The following is an 18,238-nucleotide window of genomic DNA, read 5'->3' as shown; positions in this document are numbered from 1 at the left end:
CTAGTGTTAGGGTTCCTATGGGTAGGGCTTCCCGCCCTAGGGTTAGGGTTCCTATGTGTAGGGCACTTGGAGCTAGGGTTAGGGTTCCTATGTGTAGGGCACTTGGAGCTAGGGTTAGGGTTCCTATGGGTAGGGCTTCCCGCCGTAGGGTGAGGGTTACTATGTTTAGGGCACTTGGAGCTAGGGTTAGGGTTCCTATGGGTAGGGCTTCCCGCCCTAGGGTTACGGTTCCTATGGGTAGGGCTTCCCGCCCTAGGGTTAGGGTTCCTATGTGTAGGGCACTTGGAGCTAGGTTTAGGGTTCCTATGGGTAGGGCACTTGGAGCTAGGGTTAGGGTTCCTATGGGTAGGGCTTCCCGCCCTAGGGTTAGGGTTCCTATGGGTAGGGCTTCCCGCCCTAGGGTTAGGGTTCCTATGGGTAGGGCACTTGGAGCTAGGGTTAGGGATCCTATGGGTAGGGCACTTGGAGCTAGGGTTAGGGTTCCTATGGGTAGGGCACTTGGAGGTAGGGTTAGGGTTCCTATGGGTAGGGCTTCCCGCCCTATGGTTAGGGTTCCTATGGGTAAGGCTTCCCGCCCTAGGGTTAGGGTTCCTATGTGTAGGGCACTTGGAGCTAGCATTAGGGTTCCTATGGGTAGGGCTTCCCGCCCTAGGGTTAGGGTTCCTATGTGTAGGGCACTTGGAGCTAGGGTTAGGGTTCCTATGGGTAGGGCTTCCCGCCCTAGGGTTAGGGTTCCTATGGGTAGGGCACTTGGAGCTAGGGTTAGGGTTACTATCTGTAGGGCACTTGGAGCTAGGGTTAGGGTGCCTATGGGTAGGGTTTCCCGCCCTAGGGTTAGGGTTCCTATGGGTAGGGCTTCCAGCCCTAGGGTTAGGGTTCCTACGTTTAGGGCACTTGGAGCTAGGGTTACGGTTCCTATGGGTAGGGCACTTAGAGCTAGGGTTAGGGTTCCTATGGGTAGGGCTGCCCGCCCTAGCGTTAGGGCTCCTATGTGTAGGGCACTTGGAGCTAGGGTTAGGGTTCCTATGGGTAGGGGTTCCCGCCCTAGGGTTAGGGTTCCTATGTGTAGGGCACTTGGAGCTAGGGATAGGGTTCCTATGGGTAGGGCTTCCCGGCCTAGGGTTAGGGTTCCTATGTGTAGGGCACTTGGAGCTAGGGTTAGGATTCCTATGGGTAGGGCTACCCGCCCTAGGTTTAGGGTTCCTATGTGTAGGGCACTTGGAGCTAGAGTTAGGGTTCCTATGTGTAGGGCACTTGGAGCTAGGGTTAGGGTTCCTATGGGTAGGGGACTTGGAGCTAGGGTTAGGGTTGCTATGGGTAGGGCACTTGGAGCTAGGGTTAGGGTTCCTATGGGTAGGGCTTCCCGCCCTAGGGTTAGGGTTCCTATGTGTAGGGCACTTGGAGCTAGGGTTAGGGTTCCTATGGGTAGGGCTTCCCGCCCTAGGGTTAGGGTTCCTATGGGTAGGCCACTTGGAGCTAGGATTAGGGTTCCTATGGGTAGGGGTTCCCGCCCTAGGGTTACGGTTCCTATGCGTAGGGCACTTGGAGCTAGGGTTAGGGTTCCTATGTGTAGGGCACTTGGAGCTAGGGTTAGGGTTCCTATGGGTAGGGCTTCCCGCCCTAGGGTTAGGGTTCCTATGGGTAGGGCACTTGGAGCCAGGGTTAGGGTTCCTATGTGTAGGGCACTTGGAGCTAGGGTTAGGGTTCCTATGGGTAGGGCTTCCCGCCCTAGGGTTAGGGTTCCTATGGGTAGGGCTTCCCGCCCTAGGGTTAGGGTTCCTATGTGTAGGGCACTTGGAGCTAGGGTTAGGGTTCCTATGGGTAGGGCCCTTGGAGCTAGGGTTAGGGTTCCTATGGGTAGGGCTTCCCGCTCTAGGGTTAGGGTTCCTATGTGTAGGGCACTTGGAACTAGGGATAGGGTTCCTATGGGTAGGGCTTCCCGCCCTAGGGTTAGGGTTCCTATGTGTAGGGCACTTGGAGCTAGGGTTAGGGTTCCTATGGGTAGGGCTTCCCGCCCTAGGGTTAGGGTTTCTATGTGTAGGGCACTTGGAGCTAGGGTTAGGGTTCCTATGTGTAGGGCACTTGGAGCTAGGGTTAGGGTTCCTATGGGTAGGGCTTCCCGCCCTAGGGTTCGTGTTCCTATGGGTAGGGCACTTGGAGCAAGGGTTAGGGTTCCTATGGGTAGGGCTTCCCGCCCTAGGGTTAGGGTTCCTATGGGTAGGGCTTCCCGCCCTAGGGTTAGGGTTCCTATGGGTAGGGCTTCCCGCCCTAGGGTTCGGGTTCCTATGGGTAGGGCACTTGGAGCTAGGGTTAGGGTTCCTATCGGTAGGGCTTCCCGCCCTAGGGTTAGGGTTCCTATGTGTAGGGCACTTGGAGCTAGGGTTAGGATTCCTATGGGTAGGGCTTCCCGCCCTAGGGTTAGGGTTACTATGGGTAGGGCACTTTGAACTAGGGTTAGGGTTCCTATGGGTAGGGTTTCCCGCCCTAGGGTTAGGGTTCCTATGTGTAGGGCACTTGGAGCTAGGGTTAGGGTTCCTATGTGTAGGGCTTCCCGCCCTAGGGTTAGGGTTCCTATGGGTAGGGCTTCCCGCCCTAGGGTTAGGGTTCCTATGGGTAGGGCACTTGGAGATAGGGTTAGGGTTCCTATAGGTAGGGTTTCCCGCCCTAGGGTTAGGGTTCCTATGTGTAGGGCACTAGGAGCTTGGGTTAGGGTTCCTATGGGTAGGACTTCCCGCTCTAGGGTTAGGGTTCCTATGGGTAGGGCTTCCCTCCCTAGGGTTAGGGTTCCTATGGGTAGGGCTTCCCGCCCTAGGGTTAGGGTTCCTATGTGTAGTGCACTTGGAGCTAGAGTTAGGGTTCCTATGGGTAGGGCACTTGGAGCTAGGGTTAGGGTTCCTATGGGTAGGGCTTCCCGCCCTAGGGTTAGGGTTCCTATGGGTAGGGCTTCCTGCCCTAGGGTTAGGGTTCCTACGGGTAGGGCTTCCCGCCCTAGGGTTAGGGTTCCTATGTGTAGGGCACTTGGAGCTAGGGTTAGGGTTCCTATGGGTAGGGCACTTGGAGCTAGGGTTAGGGTTCCTATGGGTAGGGTTTCCCTCCCTAGGGTTAGGGTTCCTATGTGCAGGGCACTTGGAGCTAAGGTTAGGGTTCCTATGGGTAGGGCTTCCCGCTCTAGGGTTAGGGTTCCTATGGGTAGGGCACTTGGAGCTAGGGTTAGGGTTCCTATGGGTAGGGCTTCCCACCCTAGGGTTAGGGTTCCTATGGGTAGGGCTTCCCTCCCTAGGGCTGGGTTCCTATGTTTAGGGCACTTGGAGCTAGGGTTAGGGTTCCTATGTGTAGGGCACTTGGAGCTAGGGTTAGGGTTCCTATGGGTAGGGCTTCCCGCCCTAGGGTTAGGGTTCCTATGTGTAGGGCACTTGGAGCTAGCGTTAGGGTTCCTATGGGTAGGGCTTCCCGCCCTAGGGTTAGGGTTCCTATGTGTAGGGCACTTGGAGCTAGGGTTAGGTTTCCTATGTGTAGGGCACTTGGAGCTAGGGTTAGGGTTCCTATGTGTAGGGCACTTGGAGCTAGGGTTAGGGTTCCTATGGGTAGGGCACTTGGAGCTAGGGTTAGGGTTCCTATGGGTAGGGCTTCCCGCCCTAGGGTTAGGGTTCCTATGTTTAGGGCACTTGGAGCTAGGGTTAGGGTTCCTATGGGTAGGGCTTCCCGCCCTAGGGTTAGGTTTCCTATGTGTAGGGCACTTGGAGCTAGGGTTAGGGTTCCTATGGGTAGGGCTTCCCGCCCTAGGTTTAGGGTTCCTATGTGTAGGGCACTTGGAGCTAGGGTTAGGGTTCCTATGGGTAGGGCTTCCCGCCCTAGGGTTAGGGTTCCTATGTGTAGGGCACTTGGAGCTAGGGTTAGGGTTCCTATGGGTAGGGCTTCCCGCCCTAGGGTTAGGGTTCCTATGTGTAGGGCACTTGGAGCTAGGGATAGGGTTCCTATGGGTAGGGCTTCCCGGCCTAGGGTTAGGGTTCCTATGTGTAGGGCACTTGGAGCTAGGGTTAGGGTTCCTATGGGTAGGGCTACCCGCCCTAGGTTTAGGGTTCCTATGTGTAGGGCACTTGGAGCTAGAGTTAGGGTTCCTATGTGTAGGGCACTTGGAGCTAGGGTTAGGGTTCCTATGGGTAGGGGACTTGGAGCTAGGGTTAGGGTTCCTATGGGTAGGGCACTTGGAGCTAGGGTTAGGGTTCCTATGGGTAGGGCTTCCCGCCCTAGGGTTAGGGTTCCTATGTGTAGGGCACTTGGAGCTAGGGTTAGGGTTCCTATGGGTAGGGCTTCCCGCCCTAGGGTTAGGGTTCCTATGGGTAGGCCACTTGGAGCTAGGATTAGGGTTCCTATGGGTAGGGGTTCCCGCCCTAGGGTTACGGTTCCTATGTGTAGGGCACTTGGAGCTAGGGTTAGGGTTCCTATGTGTAGGGCACTTGGAGCTAGGGTTAGGGTTCCTATGGGTAGGGCTTCCCGCCCTAGGGTTAGGGTTCCTATGGGTAGGGCACTTGGAGCCAGGGTTAGGGTTCCTATGAGTAGGGCTCTTGGAGCTAGGGTTAGGGTTCCTATGGGTAGGGCTTCCCGCCCTAGGGTTAGGGTTCCTATGGGTAGGGCTTCCCGCCCTAGGGTTAGGGTTCCTATGTGTAGGGCACTTGGAGCTAGGGTTAGCGTTCCTATGGGTAGGGCTTCCCGCCCTAGGGTTAGGGTTTCTATGTGTAGGGCACTTGGAGCTAGGGTTAGGGTTCCTATGTGTAGGGAACTTGGAGCTAGGGTTAGGGTTCCTATGGGTAGGGCTTCCCGCCCTAGGGTTCGTGTTCCTATGGGTAGGGCACTTGGAGCTAGGGTTAGGGTTCCTATCGGTAGGGCTTCCCCCCCTAGGGTTAGGGTTCCTATGTGTAGGGCACTTGGAGCTAGGGTTAGGATTCCTATGGGTAGGGCTTCCCGCCCTAGGGTTAGGGTTACTATGGGTAGGGCACTTTGAAGTAGGGTTAGGGTTCCTATGGGTAGGGTTTCCCGCCCTAGGGTTAGGGTTCCTATGTGTAGGGCACTTGGAGCTAGGGTTAGGGTTCCTATGTGTAGGGCTTCCCGCCCTAGGGTTAGGGTTCCTATGGGTAGGGCTTCCCGCCCTAGGGTTAGGGTTCCTATGGGTAGGGCACTTGGAGCTAGGGTTAGGGTTCCTATGGGTAGGGTTTCCCGCCCTAGGGTTAGGGTTCCTATGTGTAGGGCACTAGGAGCTAGGGTTAGGGTTCCTATGGGTAGGACTTCCCGCTCTAGGGTTAGGGTTCCTATGGGTAGGGCTTCCCTCCCTAGGGTTAGGGTTCCTATGGGTAGGGCTTCCCGCCCTAGGGTTAGGGTTCCTATGTGTAGTGCACTTGGAGCTAGTGTTAGGGTTCCTATGGGTAGGGCACTTGGAGCTAGGGTTAGGGTTCCTATGGGTAGGGCTTCCCGCCCTAGGGTTAGGGTTCCTATGGGTAGGGCTTCCTTCCCTAGGGTTAGGGTTCCTACGGGTAGGGCTTCCCGCCCTAGGGTTACGGTTCCTATGTGTAGGGCACTTGGAGCTAGGGTTAGGGTTCCTATGGGTAGGGCACTTGGAGCTAGGGTTAGGGTTCCTATGGGTAGGGTTTCCCGCCCTAGGGTTAGGGTTCCTATGTGTAGGGCACTTGGAGCTAAGGTTAGGGTTCCTATGGGTAGGTCTTCCCGCTCTAGGGTTAGGGTTCCTATGGGTAGGGCACTTGGAGCTAGGGTTAGGGTTCCTATGGGTAGGGCTTCCCACCCTAGGGTTAGGGTTCCTATGTGTAGGGCACTTGGAGCTAGCGTTAGGGTTCCTATGGGTAGGGCTTCCCGCCCTAGGGTTAGGGTTCCTATGTGTAGGGCACTTGGAGCTAGGGTTAGGTTTCCTATGTGTAGGGCACTTGGAGCTAGGGTTAGGGTTCCTATGTGTAGGGCACTTGGAGCTAGGGTTAGGGTTCCTATGGGTAGGGCACTTGGAGCTAGGGTTAGGGTTCCTATGGGTAGGGCTTCCCGCCCTAGGGATAGGGTTCCTATGTTTAGGGCACTTGGAGCTAGGGTTAGGGTTCCTATGGGTAGGGCTTCCCGCCCTAGGTTAGGTTTCCTATGTGTAGGGCACTTGGAGCTAGGGTTAGGGTTCCTATGGGTAGGGCTTCCCGCCCTAGGGTTAGGGTTCCTATGTGTAGGGCACTTGGAGCTAGGGTTAGGGTTCCTATGGGTAGGGCTTCCCGCCCTAGGGTTAGGGTTCCTATGTGTAGGGCACTTGGAGCTAGGGTTAGGGTTCCTATGGGTAGGTCACTTGGAGCTAGGGTTAGGGTTCCTATGGGTAGGGCTTCCCGCCCTAGGGTTAGGGTTCCTATGGGTAGGGCACTTGGAGCTAGGGTTAGGGTTCCTATGGGTAGGGCTTCCCGCCCTAGGGTTAGGGTTCCTATGGGTAGGGCTTCCCGCCTTAGGGTTAGGGTTCCTATGTTTAAGGCCTTGGAGCTAGGGTTAGGGTTCCTATGGGTAGGGCTTCCCGCCCTAGGGTTAGGTTTCCTATGTGTAGGGCACTTGGAGCTAGGGTTAGGGTTCCTATGTGTAGGGCTTCCCGCCCTACGGTTAGGGTTCCTATGTGTAGGGCACTTGGAGCTAGGGTTAGGGTTCCTATGGGTAGGGCTTCCCGCCCTAGGGTTAGGGTTCCTATGTGTAGGGCACTTGGAGCTAGTGTTAGGGTTCCTATGGGTAGGGCTTCCCGCCCTAGGGTTAGGGTTCCTATGGGTAGGGCACTTGGAGCTAGGGTTAGGGTTCCTATGGGTAGGGCTTCCCGCCCTAGGTTTACGGTTCCTATATGTAGGGCACTTGGAGCTAGGGTTAGGGTTCCTATGGGTAGGGCACTTGGAGCTAGGGTTAGGGTTCCTATGGGTAGGGCTTCCCGCCTTACGGTGAGGGTTACTATGTTTAGGGCACTTGGAGCTAGGGTTAGGGTTCCTATGGGTAGGGCTTCCCGCCCTAGGGTTAGGGTTCCTATGGGTAGGGCTTCCCGCCTTAGGGTTAGGGTTCCTATGTGTAGGGCACTTGGAGCTAGGTTTAGGGTTCCTATGGGTAGGGCACTTGGAGCTAGGGTTAGGGTTCCTATGGGTAGGGCTTCCCGCCCTAGGGTTAGGGTTCCTATGGGTAGGGCTTCCCGCCCTAGGGTTAGGGTTCCTATGGGTAGGGCTTCCCGCCCTAGGGTTAGTGTTCCTATGGGTAGGGCACTTGGAGCTAGGGTTAGGGTTCCTATGGGTAGGGCACTTGGAGGTAGGGTTAGGGTTCCTATGGGTAGGGCTTCCCGCCCTATGGTTAGGGTTCCTATGTGTAGGGCACTTGGAGCTAGGGTTAGGGTTCCTATGTGTAGGGCTTCCCGCCCTAGGTTTAGGGTTCCTATGGGTAGGGCTTCCCGCCCTAGGGTTAGGGTTTCTATGGGTAGGGCACTTGGAGCTAGGGTTAGGGTTCCTATCTGTAGGGCACTTGGAGCTAGGGTTAGGGTTCCTATGGGTAGGGCTTCCCGCCCTAGGGTTAGGGTTCCTATGGGTAGGGCACTTGGAGCTAGGGTTAGGGTTCCTATGGGTAGGGTTTCCCGCCCTAGGGTTAGGGTTCCTATGTGTAGGGCACTAGGAGCTAGGGTTAGGGTTCCTATGGGTAGGACTTCCCGCTCTAGGGTTAGGGTTCCTATGGGTAGGGCTTCCCTCCCTAGGGTTAGGGTTCCTATGGGTAGGGCTTCCCGCCCTAGGGTTAGGGTTCCTATGTGTAGTGCACTTGGAGCTAGTGTTAGGGTTCCTATGGGTAGGGCACTTGGAGCTAGGGTTAGGGTTCCTATGGGTAGGGCTTCCCGCCCTAGGGTTAGGGTTCCTATGGGTAGGGCTTCCTTCCCTAGGGTTAGGGTTCCTACGGGTAGGGCTTCCCGCCCTAGGGTTACGGTTCCTATGTGTAGGGCACTTGGAGCTAGGGTTAGGGTTCCTATGGGTAGGGCACTTGGAGCTAGGGTTAGGGTTCCTATGGGTAGGGTTTCCCGCCCTAGGGTTAGGGTTCCTATGTGTAGGGCACTTGGAGCTAAGGTTAGGGTTCCTATGGGTAGGTCTTCCCGCTCTAGGGTTAGGGTTCCTATGGGTAGGGCACTTGGAGCTAGGGTTAGGGTTCCTATGGGTAGGGCTTCCCACCCTAGGGTTAGGGTTCCTATGGGTAGGGCTTCCCTCCCTAGGGCTGGGTTCCTATGTTTAGGGCACTTGGAGCTAGGGTTAGGGTTCCTATGTGTAGGGCACTTGGAGCTAGGGTTAGGGTTCCTATGGGTAGGGCTTCCCGCCCTAGGGTTAGGGTTCCTATGTGTAGGGCACTTGGAGCTAGCGTTAGGGTTCCTATGGGTAGGGCTTCCCGCCCTAGGGTTAGGGTTCCTATGTGTAGGGCACTTGGAGCTAGGGTTAGGTTTCCTATGTGTAGGGCACTTGGAGCTAGGGTTAGGGTTCCTATGTGTAGGGCACTTGGAGCTAGGGTTAGGTTTCCTATGTGTAGGGCACTTGGAGCTAGGGTTAGGGTTCCTATGGGTAGGGCTTCCCGCCCTAGGGTTAGGGTTCCTATGTGTAGGGCACTTGGAGCTAGGGTTAGGGTTCCTATGGGTAGGGCTTCCCGCCCTAGGGTTAGGGTTCCTATGTGTAGGGCACTTGGAGCTAGGGTTAGGGTTCCTATGGGTAGGTCACTTGGAGCTAGGGTTAGGGTTCCTATGGGTAGGGCTTCCCGCCCTAGGGTTAGGGTTCCTATGGGTAGGGCACTTGGAGCTAGGGTTAGGGTTCCTATGGGTAGGGCTTCCCGCCCTAGGGTTAGGGTTCCTATGGGTAGGGCTTCCCGCCTTAGGGTTAGGGTTCCTATGTTTAAGGCCTTGGAGCTAGGGTTAGGGTTCCTATGGGTAGGGCTTCCCGCCCTAGGGTTAGGTTTCCTATGTGTAGGGCACTTGGAGCTAGGGTTAGGGTTCCTATGTGTAGGGCTTCCCGCCCTACGGTTAGGGTTCCTATGTGTAGGGCACTTGGAGCTAGGGTTAGGGTTCCTATGGGTAGGGCTTCCCGCCCTAGGGTTAGGGTTCCTATGTGTAGGGCACTTGGAGCTAGTGTTAGGGTTCCTATGGGTAGGGCTTCCCGCCCTAGGGTTAGGGTTCCTATGGGTAGGGCACTTGGAGCTAGGGTTAGGGTTCCTATGGGTAGGGCTTCCCGCCCTAGGTTTACGGTTCCTATGTGTAGGGCACTTGGAGCTAGGGTTAGGGTTCCTATGGGTAGGGCACTTGGAGCTAGGGTTAGGGTTCCTATGGGTAGGGCTTCCCGCCTTACGGTGAGGGTTACTATGTTTAGGGCACTTGGAGCTAGGGTTAGGGTTCCTATGGGTAGGGCTTCCCGCCCTAGGGTTAGGGTTCCTATGGGTAGGGCTTCCCGCCTTAGGGTTAGGGTTCCTATGTGTAGGGCACTTGGAGCTAGGTTTAGGGTTCCTATGGGTAGGGCACTTGGAGCTAGGGTTAGGGTTCCTATGGGTAGGGCTTCCCGCCCTAGGGTTAGGGTTCCTATGGGTAGGGCTTCCCGCCCTAGGGTTAGGGTTCCTATGGGTAGGGCTTCCCGCCCTAGGGTTAGGGTTCCTATGGGTAGGGCACTTGGAGCTAGGGTTAGGGTTCCTATGGGTAGGGCACTTGGAGGTAGGGTTAGGGTTCCTATGGGTAGGGCTTCCCGCCCTATGGTTAGGGTTCCTATGTGTAGGGCACTTGGAGCTAGGGTTAGGGTTCCTATGTGTAGGGCTTCCCGCCCTAGGGTTAGGGTTCCTATGGGTAGGGCTTCCCGCCCTAGGGTTAGGGTTTCTATGGGTAGGGCACTTGGAGCTAGGGTTAGGGTTCCTATGGGTAGGGTTTCCCGCCCTAGGGTTAGGTTTCCTATGTGTAGGGCACTTGGAGCTAGGGTTAGGGTTCCTAGGGGTAGGGCTTCCCGCCCTAGGGTTAGGGTTCCTATGTGTAGGGCACTTGGAGCTAGGGTTAGGGTTCCTATGGGTAGGGCTTCCCGCCCTAGGGTTAGGGTTCCTATGTGTAGGGCACTTGGAGCTAGGGTTAGGGTTCCTATGGGTAGGGCACTTGGAGCTAGGGTTAGGGTTCCTATGGGTAGGGCTTCCCGCCCTAGGGTTAGGGTTCCTATGGGTAGGGCTTCCTGCCCTAGGGTAAGGGTTCCTACGGGTAGGGCTTCCCGCCCTAGGGTTAGGGTTCCTATGTGTAGGGCACTTGGAGCTAGGGTTAGGGTTCCTATGGGTAGGGCACTTGGAGCTAGGGTTAGGGTTCCTATGGGTAGGGCTTCCCGCCCTAGGGTTAGGGTTCCTATGGGTAGGGCACTTGGAGCTAGGGTTAGGGTTCCTATGGGTAGGGCACTTGGAGGTAGGGTTAGGGTTCCTATGGGTAGGGCTTCCCGCCCTATGGTTAGGGTTCCTATGTGTAGGGCACTTGGAGCTAGGGTTAGGGTTCCTATGTGTAGGGCTTCCCGCCCTAGGGTTAGGGTTCCTATGGGTAGGGCTTCCCGCCCTAGGGTTAGGGTTTCTATGGGTAGGGCACTTGGAGCTAGGGTTAGGGTTCCTATCTGTAGGGCACTTGGAGCTAGGGTTAGGGTTCCTATGGGTAGGGTTTCCCGCCCTAGGGTTAGGTTTCCTATGTGTAGGGCACTTGGAGCTAGGGTTAGGGTTCCTAGGGGTAGGGCTTCCCGCCCTAGGGTTAGGGTTCCTATGTGTAGGGCACTTGGAGCTAGGGTTAGGGTTCCTATGGGTAGGGCTTCCCGCCCTAGGGTTAGGGTTCCTATGTGTAGGGCACTTGGAGCTAGGGTTAGGGTTCCTATGGGTAGGGCTTCCCGCCCTAGGGTTAGGGTTCCTATGGGTAGGGCTTCCTGCCCTAGGGTTAGGGTTCCTACGGGTAGGGCTTCCCGCCCTAGGGTTAGGGTTCCTATGTGTAGGGCACTTGGAGCTAGGGTTAGGGTTCCTATGGGTAGGGCACTTGGAGCTAGGGTTAGGGTTCCTATGGGTAGGGTTTCCCGCCCTAGGGTTAGGGTTCCTATGTGTAGGGCACTTGGAGCTAAGGTTAGGGTTCCTATGTGTAGGGCTTCCCGCTCTAGGGTTAGGGTTCCTATGGGTAGGGCACTTGGAGCTAGGGTTAGGGTTCCTATGGGTAGGGCTTCCCACCCTAGGGTTAGGGTTCCTATGGGTAGGGCTTCCCTCCCTAGGGCTGGGTTCCTATGTTTAGGGCACTTGGAGCTAGGGTTAGGGTTCCTATCTGTAGGGCACTTGGAGCTAGGGTTAGGGTTCCTATGGGTAGGGCTTCCCGCCCTAGGGTTAGGGTTCCTATGTGTAGGGCACTTGGAGCTAGTGTTAGGGTTCCTATGGGTAGGGCTTCCCGCCCTAGGGTTAGGGTTCCTATGGGTAGGGCACTTTGAGCTAGGGTTAGGGTTCCTATGGGTAGGGCTTGCCGCCCTAGGGTTAGGGTTCCTATGTGTAGGGCACTTGGAGCTAGGGTTAGGGTTCCTATGGGTAGGGCTTCCCGCCCTAGGGTTAGGGTTCCTATATTTAGGGCACTTGGAGCTAGGGTTAGGTTTCCTATGTGTAGGGCACTTGGAGCTAGGGTTAGGGTTCCTATGTGTAGGGCACTTGGAGCTAGGGTTAGGGTTCCTATGGGTAGGGCACTTGGAGCTAGGGTTAGGGTTCCTATGGGTAGGGCTTCCCGCCCTAGGGTTAGGGTTCCTATGTTTAGGGCACTTGGAGCTAGGGTTAGGGTTCCTATGGGTAGGGCTTCCCGCCCTAGGGTTAGGTTTCCTATGTGTAGGGCACTTGGATCTAGGGTTAGGGTTCCTATGGGTAGGGCTTCCCGCCCTAGGGTTAGGGTTCCTATGTGTAGGGCACTTGGAGCTAGGGTTAGGGTTCCTATGGGTAGGGCTTCCCGCCCTAGGGTTAGGGTTCCTATGTATACGGCACTTGGAGCTAGTGTTAGGGTTCCTATGGGTAGGGCTTCCCGCCCTAGGGTTAGGGTTCCTATGGGTAGGGCACTTGGAGCTAGGGTTAGGGTTCCTATGGGTAGGGCTTCCCGCCATAGGGTTAGGGTTCCTATGTGTAGGGCACTTGGAGCTAGGGTTAGGGTTCCTATGGGTAGGGCACTTGGAGCTAGGGTTAGGGTTCCTATGGGTAGGGCTTCCCGCCCTAGGGTTAGGGTTCCTATGGGTAGGGCACTTGGAGCTAGGGTTAGTGTTCCTATGGGTAGGGCTTCCCGCCCTAGGGTTAGGGTTCCTATGGGTAGGGCTTCCCGCCCTAGGGTTAGGGTTCCTATGTTTAGGGCACTTGGAGCTAGGGTTAGGGTTCCTATGGGTAGGGCTTCCCGCCCTAGGGTTAGGTTTCCTATGTGTAGGGCACTTGGAGCTAGGGTTAGGGTTCCTATGTGTAGGGCTTCCCGCCCTAGGGTTAGGGTTCCTATGGGTAGGGCTTCCCGCCCTAGGGTTAGGGTTTCTATGGGTAGGGCACTTGGAGCTAGGGTTAGGGTTCCTATCTGTAGGGCACTTGGAGCTAGGGTTAGGGTTCCTATGGGTAGGGTTTCCCGCCCTAGGGTTAGGTTTCCTATGTGTAGGGCACTTGGAGCTAGGGTTAGGGTTCCTAGGGGTAGGGCTTCCCGCCCTAGGGTTAGGGTTCCTATGTGTAGGGCACTTGGAGCTAGGGTTAGGGTTCCTATGGGTAGGGCTTCCCGCCCTAGGGTTAGGGTTCCTATGTGTAGGGCACTTGGAGCTAGGGTTAGGGTTCCTATGGGTAGGGCTTCCCGCCCTAGGGTTAGGGTTCCTATGGGTAGGGCTTCCTGCCCTAGGGTTAGGGTTCCTACGGGTAGGGCTTCCCGCCCTAGGGTTAGGGTTCCTATGTGTAGGGCACTTGGAGCTAGGGTTAGGGTTCCTATGGGTAGGGCACTTGGAGCTAGGGTTAGGGTTCCTATGGGTAGGGTTTCCCGCCCTAGGGTTAGGGTTCCTATGTGTAGGGCACTTGGAGCTAAGGTTAGGGTTCCTATGTGTAGGGCTTCCCGCTCTAGGGTTAGGGTTCCTATGGGTAGGGCACTTGGAGCTAGGGTTAGGGTTCCTATGGGTAGGGCTTCCCACCCTAGGGTTAGGGTTCCTATGGGTAGGGCTTCCCTCCCTAGGGCTGGGTTCCTATGTTTAGGGCACTTGGAGCTAGGGTTAGGGTTCCTATCTGTAGGGCACTTGGAGCTAGGGTTAGGGTTCCTATGGGTAGGGCTTCCCGCCCTAGGGTTAGGGTTCCTATGGGTAGGGCTTCCCGCCCTAGGGTTAGGGTTCCTATGGGTAGGGAACTTTGAGCTAGGGTTAGGGTTCCTATGGGTAGGGCTTCCCGCCCTAGGGTTAGGGTTCCTATGTGTAGGGCACTTGGAGCTATTGTTAGGGTTCCTATGGGTAGGGCTTCCCGCCCTAGGGTTAGGGTTCCTATATTTAGGGCACTTGGAGCTAGGGTTAGGTTTCCTATGTGTAGGGCACTTGGAGCTAGGGTTAGGGTTCCTATGTGTAGGGCACTTGGAGCTAGGGTTAGGGTTCCTATGGGTAGGGCACTTGGAGCTAGGGTTAGGGTTCCTATGGGTAGGGCTTCCCGCCCTAGGGTTAGGGTTCCTATGTTTAGGGCACTTGGAGCTAGGGTTAGGGTTCCTATGGGTAGGGCTTCCCGCCCTAGGGTTAGGTTTCCTATGTGTAGGGCACTTGGATCTAGGGTTAGGGTTCCTATGGGTAGGGCTTCCCGCCCTAGGGTTAGGGTTCCTATGTGTAGGGCACTTGGAGCTAGGGTTAGGGTTCCTATGGGTAGGGCTTCCCGCCCTAGGGTTAGGGTTCCTATGTATACGGCACTTGGAGCTAGTGTTAGGGTTCCTATGGGTAGGGCTTCCCGCCCTAGGGTTAGGGTTCCTATGGGTAGGGCACTTGGAGCTAGGGTTAGGGTTCCTATGGGTAGGGCTTCCCGCCATAGGGTTAGGGTTCCTATGTGTAGGGCACTTGGAGCTAGGGTTAGGGTTCCTATGGGTAGGGCACTTGGAGCTAGGGTTAGGGTTCCTATGGGTAGGGCTTCCCGCCCTAGGGTTAGGGTTCCTATGGGTAGGGCACTTGGAGCTAGGGTTAGTGTTCCTATGGGTAGGGCTTCCCGCCCTAGGGTTAGGGTTCCTATGGGTAGGGCTTCCCGCCCTAGGGTTAGGGTTCCTATGTTTAGGGCACTTGGAGCTAGGGTTAGGGTTCCTATGGGTAGGGCTTCCCGCCCTAGGGTTAGGTTTCCTATGTGTAGGGCACTTGGAGCTAGGGTTAGGGTTCCTAGGGGTAGGGCTTCCCGCCCTAGGGTTAGGGTTCCTATGTGTAGGGCACTTGGAGCTAGGGTTAGGGTTCCTATGGGTAGGGCTTCCCGCCCTAGGCTTAGGGTTCCTATGTGTAGGGCACTTGGAGCTAGTGTTAGGGTTCCTATGGGTAGGGCTTCCCGCCCTAGGGTTAGGGTTCCTATGGGTAGGGCACTTGGAGCTAGGGTTAGGGTTCCTATGGGTTGGGCTTCCCTCCCTAGGGTTAGGGTTCCTATGTGTAGGGCACTTGGAGCTAGGGTTAGGGTTCCTATGGGTAGGGCACTTGGAGCTAGGGTTAGGGTTCCTATGGGTAGGGCTTCCCGCCGTAGGGTGAGGGTTACTATGTTTAGGGCACTTGGAGCTAGGTTTAGGGTTCCTATGGGTAGGGCTTCCCGCCCTAGGGTTACGGTTCCTATGGGTAGGGCTTCCCGCCCTAGGGTTAGGGTTCCTATGTGTAGGGCACTTGGAGCTAGGTTTAGGGTTCCTATGGGTAGGGCACTTGGAGCTAGGGTTAGGGTTCCTATGGGTAGGGCTTCCCGCCCTAGGGTTAGGGTTCCTATGGGTAGGGCTTCCCGCCCTAGGGTTAGGGTTCCTATGGGTAGGGCACTTGGAGCTAGGGTTAGGGTTCCTATGGGCAGGGCACTTGGAGCTAGGGTTAGGGTTCCTATGGGTAGGGCACTTGGAGATAGGGTTAGGGTTCCTATGGGTAGGGCTTCCCGCCCTATGGTTAGGGTTCCTATGGGTAAGGCTTCCCGCCCTAGGGTTAGGGTTCCTATGTGTAGGGCACTTGGAGCTAGCGTTAGGGTTCCTATGGGTAGTGCTTCCCGCCCTAGGGTTAGGGTTCCTATGTGTAGGGCACTTGGAGCTAGGGTTAGGGTTCCTATGGGTAGGGCTTCCCGCCCTAGGGTTAGGGTTCCTATGGGTAGGGCACTTGGAGCTAGGGTTAGAGTTCCTATCTGTAGGGCACTTGGAGCTAGGGTTAGGGTTCCTATGGGTAGGGTTTCCCGCCCTAGGGTTAGGGTTCCTATGGGTAGGGCTTCCAGCCCTAGGGTTAGGGTTCCTATGTTTAGGGCACTTGGAGCTAGGGTTAGGGTTCCTATGGGTAGGGCACTTAGAGCTAGGGTTAGGGTTCCTATGGGTAGGGCTGCCCGCCCTAGCGTTAGGGCTCCTATGTGTAGGGCACTTGGAGCTAGGGTTAGGGTTCCTATGGGTAGGGGTTCCCGCCCTAGGGTTAGGGTTCCTATGTGTAGGGCACTTGGAGCTAGGGATAGGGTTCCTATGGGTAGGGCTTCCCGGCCTAGGGTTAGGGTTCCTATGTGTAGGGCACTTGGAGCTAGGGTTAGGGTTCCTATGGGTAGGGCTACCCGCCCTAGGTTTAGGGTTCCTATGTGTAGGGCACTTGGATCTAGAGTTAGGGTTCCTATGTGTAGGGCACTTGGAGCTAGGGTTAGGGTTCCTATGGGTAGGGGACTTGGAGCTAGGGTTAGGGTTCCTATGGGTAGGGCACTTGGAGCTAGGGTTAGGGTTCCTATGGGTAGGGCTTCCCGCCCTAGGGTTAGGGTTCCTATGTGTAGGGCACTTGGAGCTAGGGTTAGGGTTCCTATGTGTAGGGCTTCCCGCCCTAGGGTTAGGGTTCCTATGGGTAGGCCACTTGGAGCTAGGATTAGGGTTCCTATGGGTAGGGGTTCCCGCCCTAGGGTTACGGTTCCTATGGGTAGGGCACTTGGAGCTAGGGTTAGGGTTCCTATGTGTAGGGCACTTGGAGCTAGGGTTAGGGTTCCTATGGGTAGGGCTTCCCGCCCTAGGGTTAGGGTTCCTATGGGTAGGGCACTTGGAGCCAGGGTTAGGGTTCCTATGTGTAGGGTACTTGGAGCTAGGGTTAGGGTTCCTATGGGTAGGGCTTCCCGCCCTAGGGTTAGGGTTCCTATGGGTAGGGCTTCCCGCCCTAGGGTTAGGGTTCCTATGTGTAGGGCACTTGGAGCTAGGGTTAGGTTTCCTATGTGTAGGGCACTTGGAGCTAGGGTTAGGGTTCCTATGTGTAGGGCACTTGGAGCTAGGGTTAGGGTTCCTATGGGTAGGGCACTTGGAGCTAGGGTTAGGGTTCCTATGGGTAGGGCTTCCCGCCCTAGGGTTAGGGTTCCTATGTTTAGGGCACTTGGAGCTAGGGTTAGGGTTCCTATGGGTGGGGCTTCCCGCCCTAGGGTTAGGTTTCCTATGTGTAGGGCACTTGGATCTAGGGTTAGGGTTCCTATGGGTAGGGCTTCCCGCCCTAGGGTTAGGGTTCCTATGTGTAGGGCACTTGGAGCTAGGGTTAGGGTTCCTATGGGTAGGGCTTCCCGCCCTAGGGTTAGGGTTCCTATGTATACGGCACTTGGAGCTAGTGTTAGGGTTCCTATGGGTAGGGCTTCCCGCCCTAGGGTTAGGGTTCCTATGGGTAGGGCACTTGGAGCTAGGGTTAGGGTTCCTATGGGTAGGGCTTCCCGCCCTAGGGTTAGGGTTCCTATGTGTAGGGCACTTGGAGCTAGGGTTAGGGTTCCTATGGGTAGGGCACTTGGAGCTAGGGTTAGGGTTCCTATGGGTAGGGCTTCCCGCCCTAGGGTTAGGGTTCCTATGGGTAGGGCACTTGGAGCTAGGGTTAGTGTTCCTATGGGTAGGGCTTCCCGCCCTAGGGTTAGGGTTCCTATGGGTAGGGCTTCCCGCCCTAGGGTTAGGGTTCCTATGTTTAGGGCACTTGGAGCTAGGGTTAGGGTTCCTATGGCTAGGGCTTCCCGCCCTAGGGTTAGGTTTCCTATGTGTAGGGCACTTGGAGCTAGGGTTAGGGTTCCTAGGGGTAGGGCTTCCCGCCCTAGGGTTAGGGTTCCTATGTGTAGGGCACTTGGAGCTAGGGTTAGGGTTCCTATGGGTAGGGCTTCCCGCCCTAGGGTTAGGGTTCCTATGTGTAGGGCACTTGGAGCTAGTGTTAGGGTTCCTATGGGTAGGGCTTCCCGCCCTAGGGTTAGGGTTCCTATGGGTAGGGCACTTGGAGCTAGGGTTAGGGTTCCTATGGGTAGGGCTTCCCTCCCTAGGGTTAGGGTTCCTATGTGTAGGGCACTTGGAGCTAGGGTTAGGGTTCCTATGGGTAGGGCACTTGGAGCTAGGGTTAGGGTTCCTATGGGTAGGGCTTCCCGCCGTAGGGTGAGGGTTACTATGTTTAGGGCACTTGGAGCTAGGTTTAGGGTTCCTATGGGTAGGGCTTCCCGCCCTAGGGTTACGGTTCCTATGGGTAGGGCTTCCCGCCCTAGGGTTAGGGTTCCTATGTGTAGGGCACTTGGAGCTAGGTTTAGGGTTCCTATGGGTAGGGCACTTGGAGCTAGGGTTAGGGTTTCCTATGGGTAGGGCTTCCCGCCCTAGGGTTAGGGTTCCTATGGGTAGGGCTTCCCGCCCTAGGGTTAGGGTTCCTATGGGTAGGGCACTTGGAGCTAGGGTTAGGGTTCCTATGGGCAGGGCACTTGGAGCTAGGGTTAGGGTTCCTATGGGTAGTGCACTTGGAGATAGGGTTAGGGTTCCTATGGGTAGGGCTTCCCGCCCTATGGTTAGGGTTCCTATGGGTAAGGCTTCCCGCCCTAGGGTTAGGGTTCCTATGTGTAGGGCACTTGGAGCTAGCGTTAGGGTTCCTATGGGTAGTGCTTCCCGCCCTAGGGTTAGGGTTCCTATGTGTAGGGCACTTGGAGCTAGGGTTAGGGTTCCTATGGGTAGGGCTTCCCGCCCTAGGGTTAGGGTTCCTATGGGTAGGGCACTTGGAGCTAGGGTTAGAGTTCCTAACTGTAGGGCACTTGGAGCTAGGGTTAGGGTTCCTATGGGTAGGGT

The 18,238-nt window shown here is 56.2% G+C and overlaps 1 protein-coding gene across 1 annotated transcript in view; it reads right to left on the bottom strand.

Moving 5' to 3' along the window:
- LOC123369244 (maestro heat-like repeat-containing protein family member 7) overlaps nucleotides 1–18,238 on the bottom strand; it is a 710,553-nt gene that overhangs the window by 624,637 nt on the left and 67,678 nt on the right. The window lies entirely within an intron of this gene.

The sequence above is a fragment of the Mauremys mutica genome, chromosome 4 (genome assembly GCF_020497125.1).
Source record: "Mauremys mutica isolate MM-2020 ecotype Southern chromosome 4, ASM2049712v1, whole genome shotgun sequence".
In the NCBI taxonomy this organism is placed as follows: Eukaryota; Metazoa; Chordata; order Testudines; family Geoemydidae; genus Mauremys; species Mauremys mutica.
The sequence above is the reverse complement of the archived record's forward strand: the minus strand, read 5'-3'. Positions and strand labels throughout refer to the sequence as shown.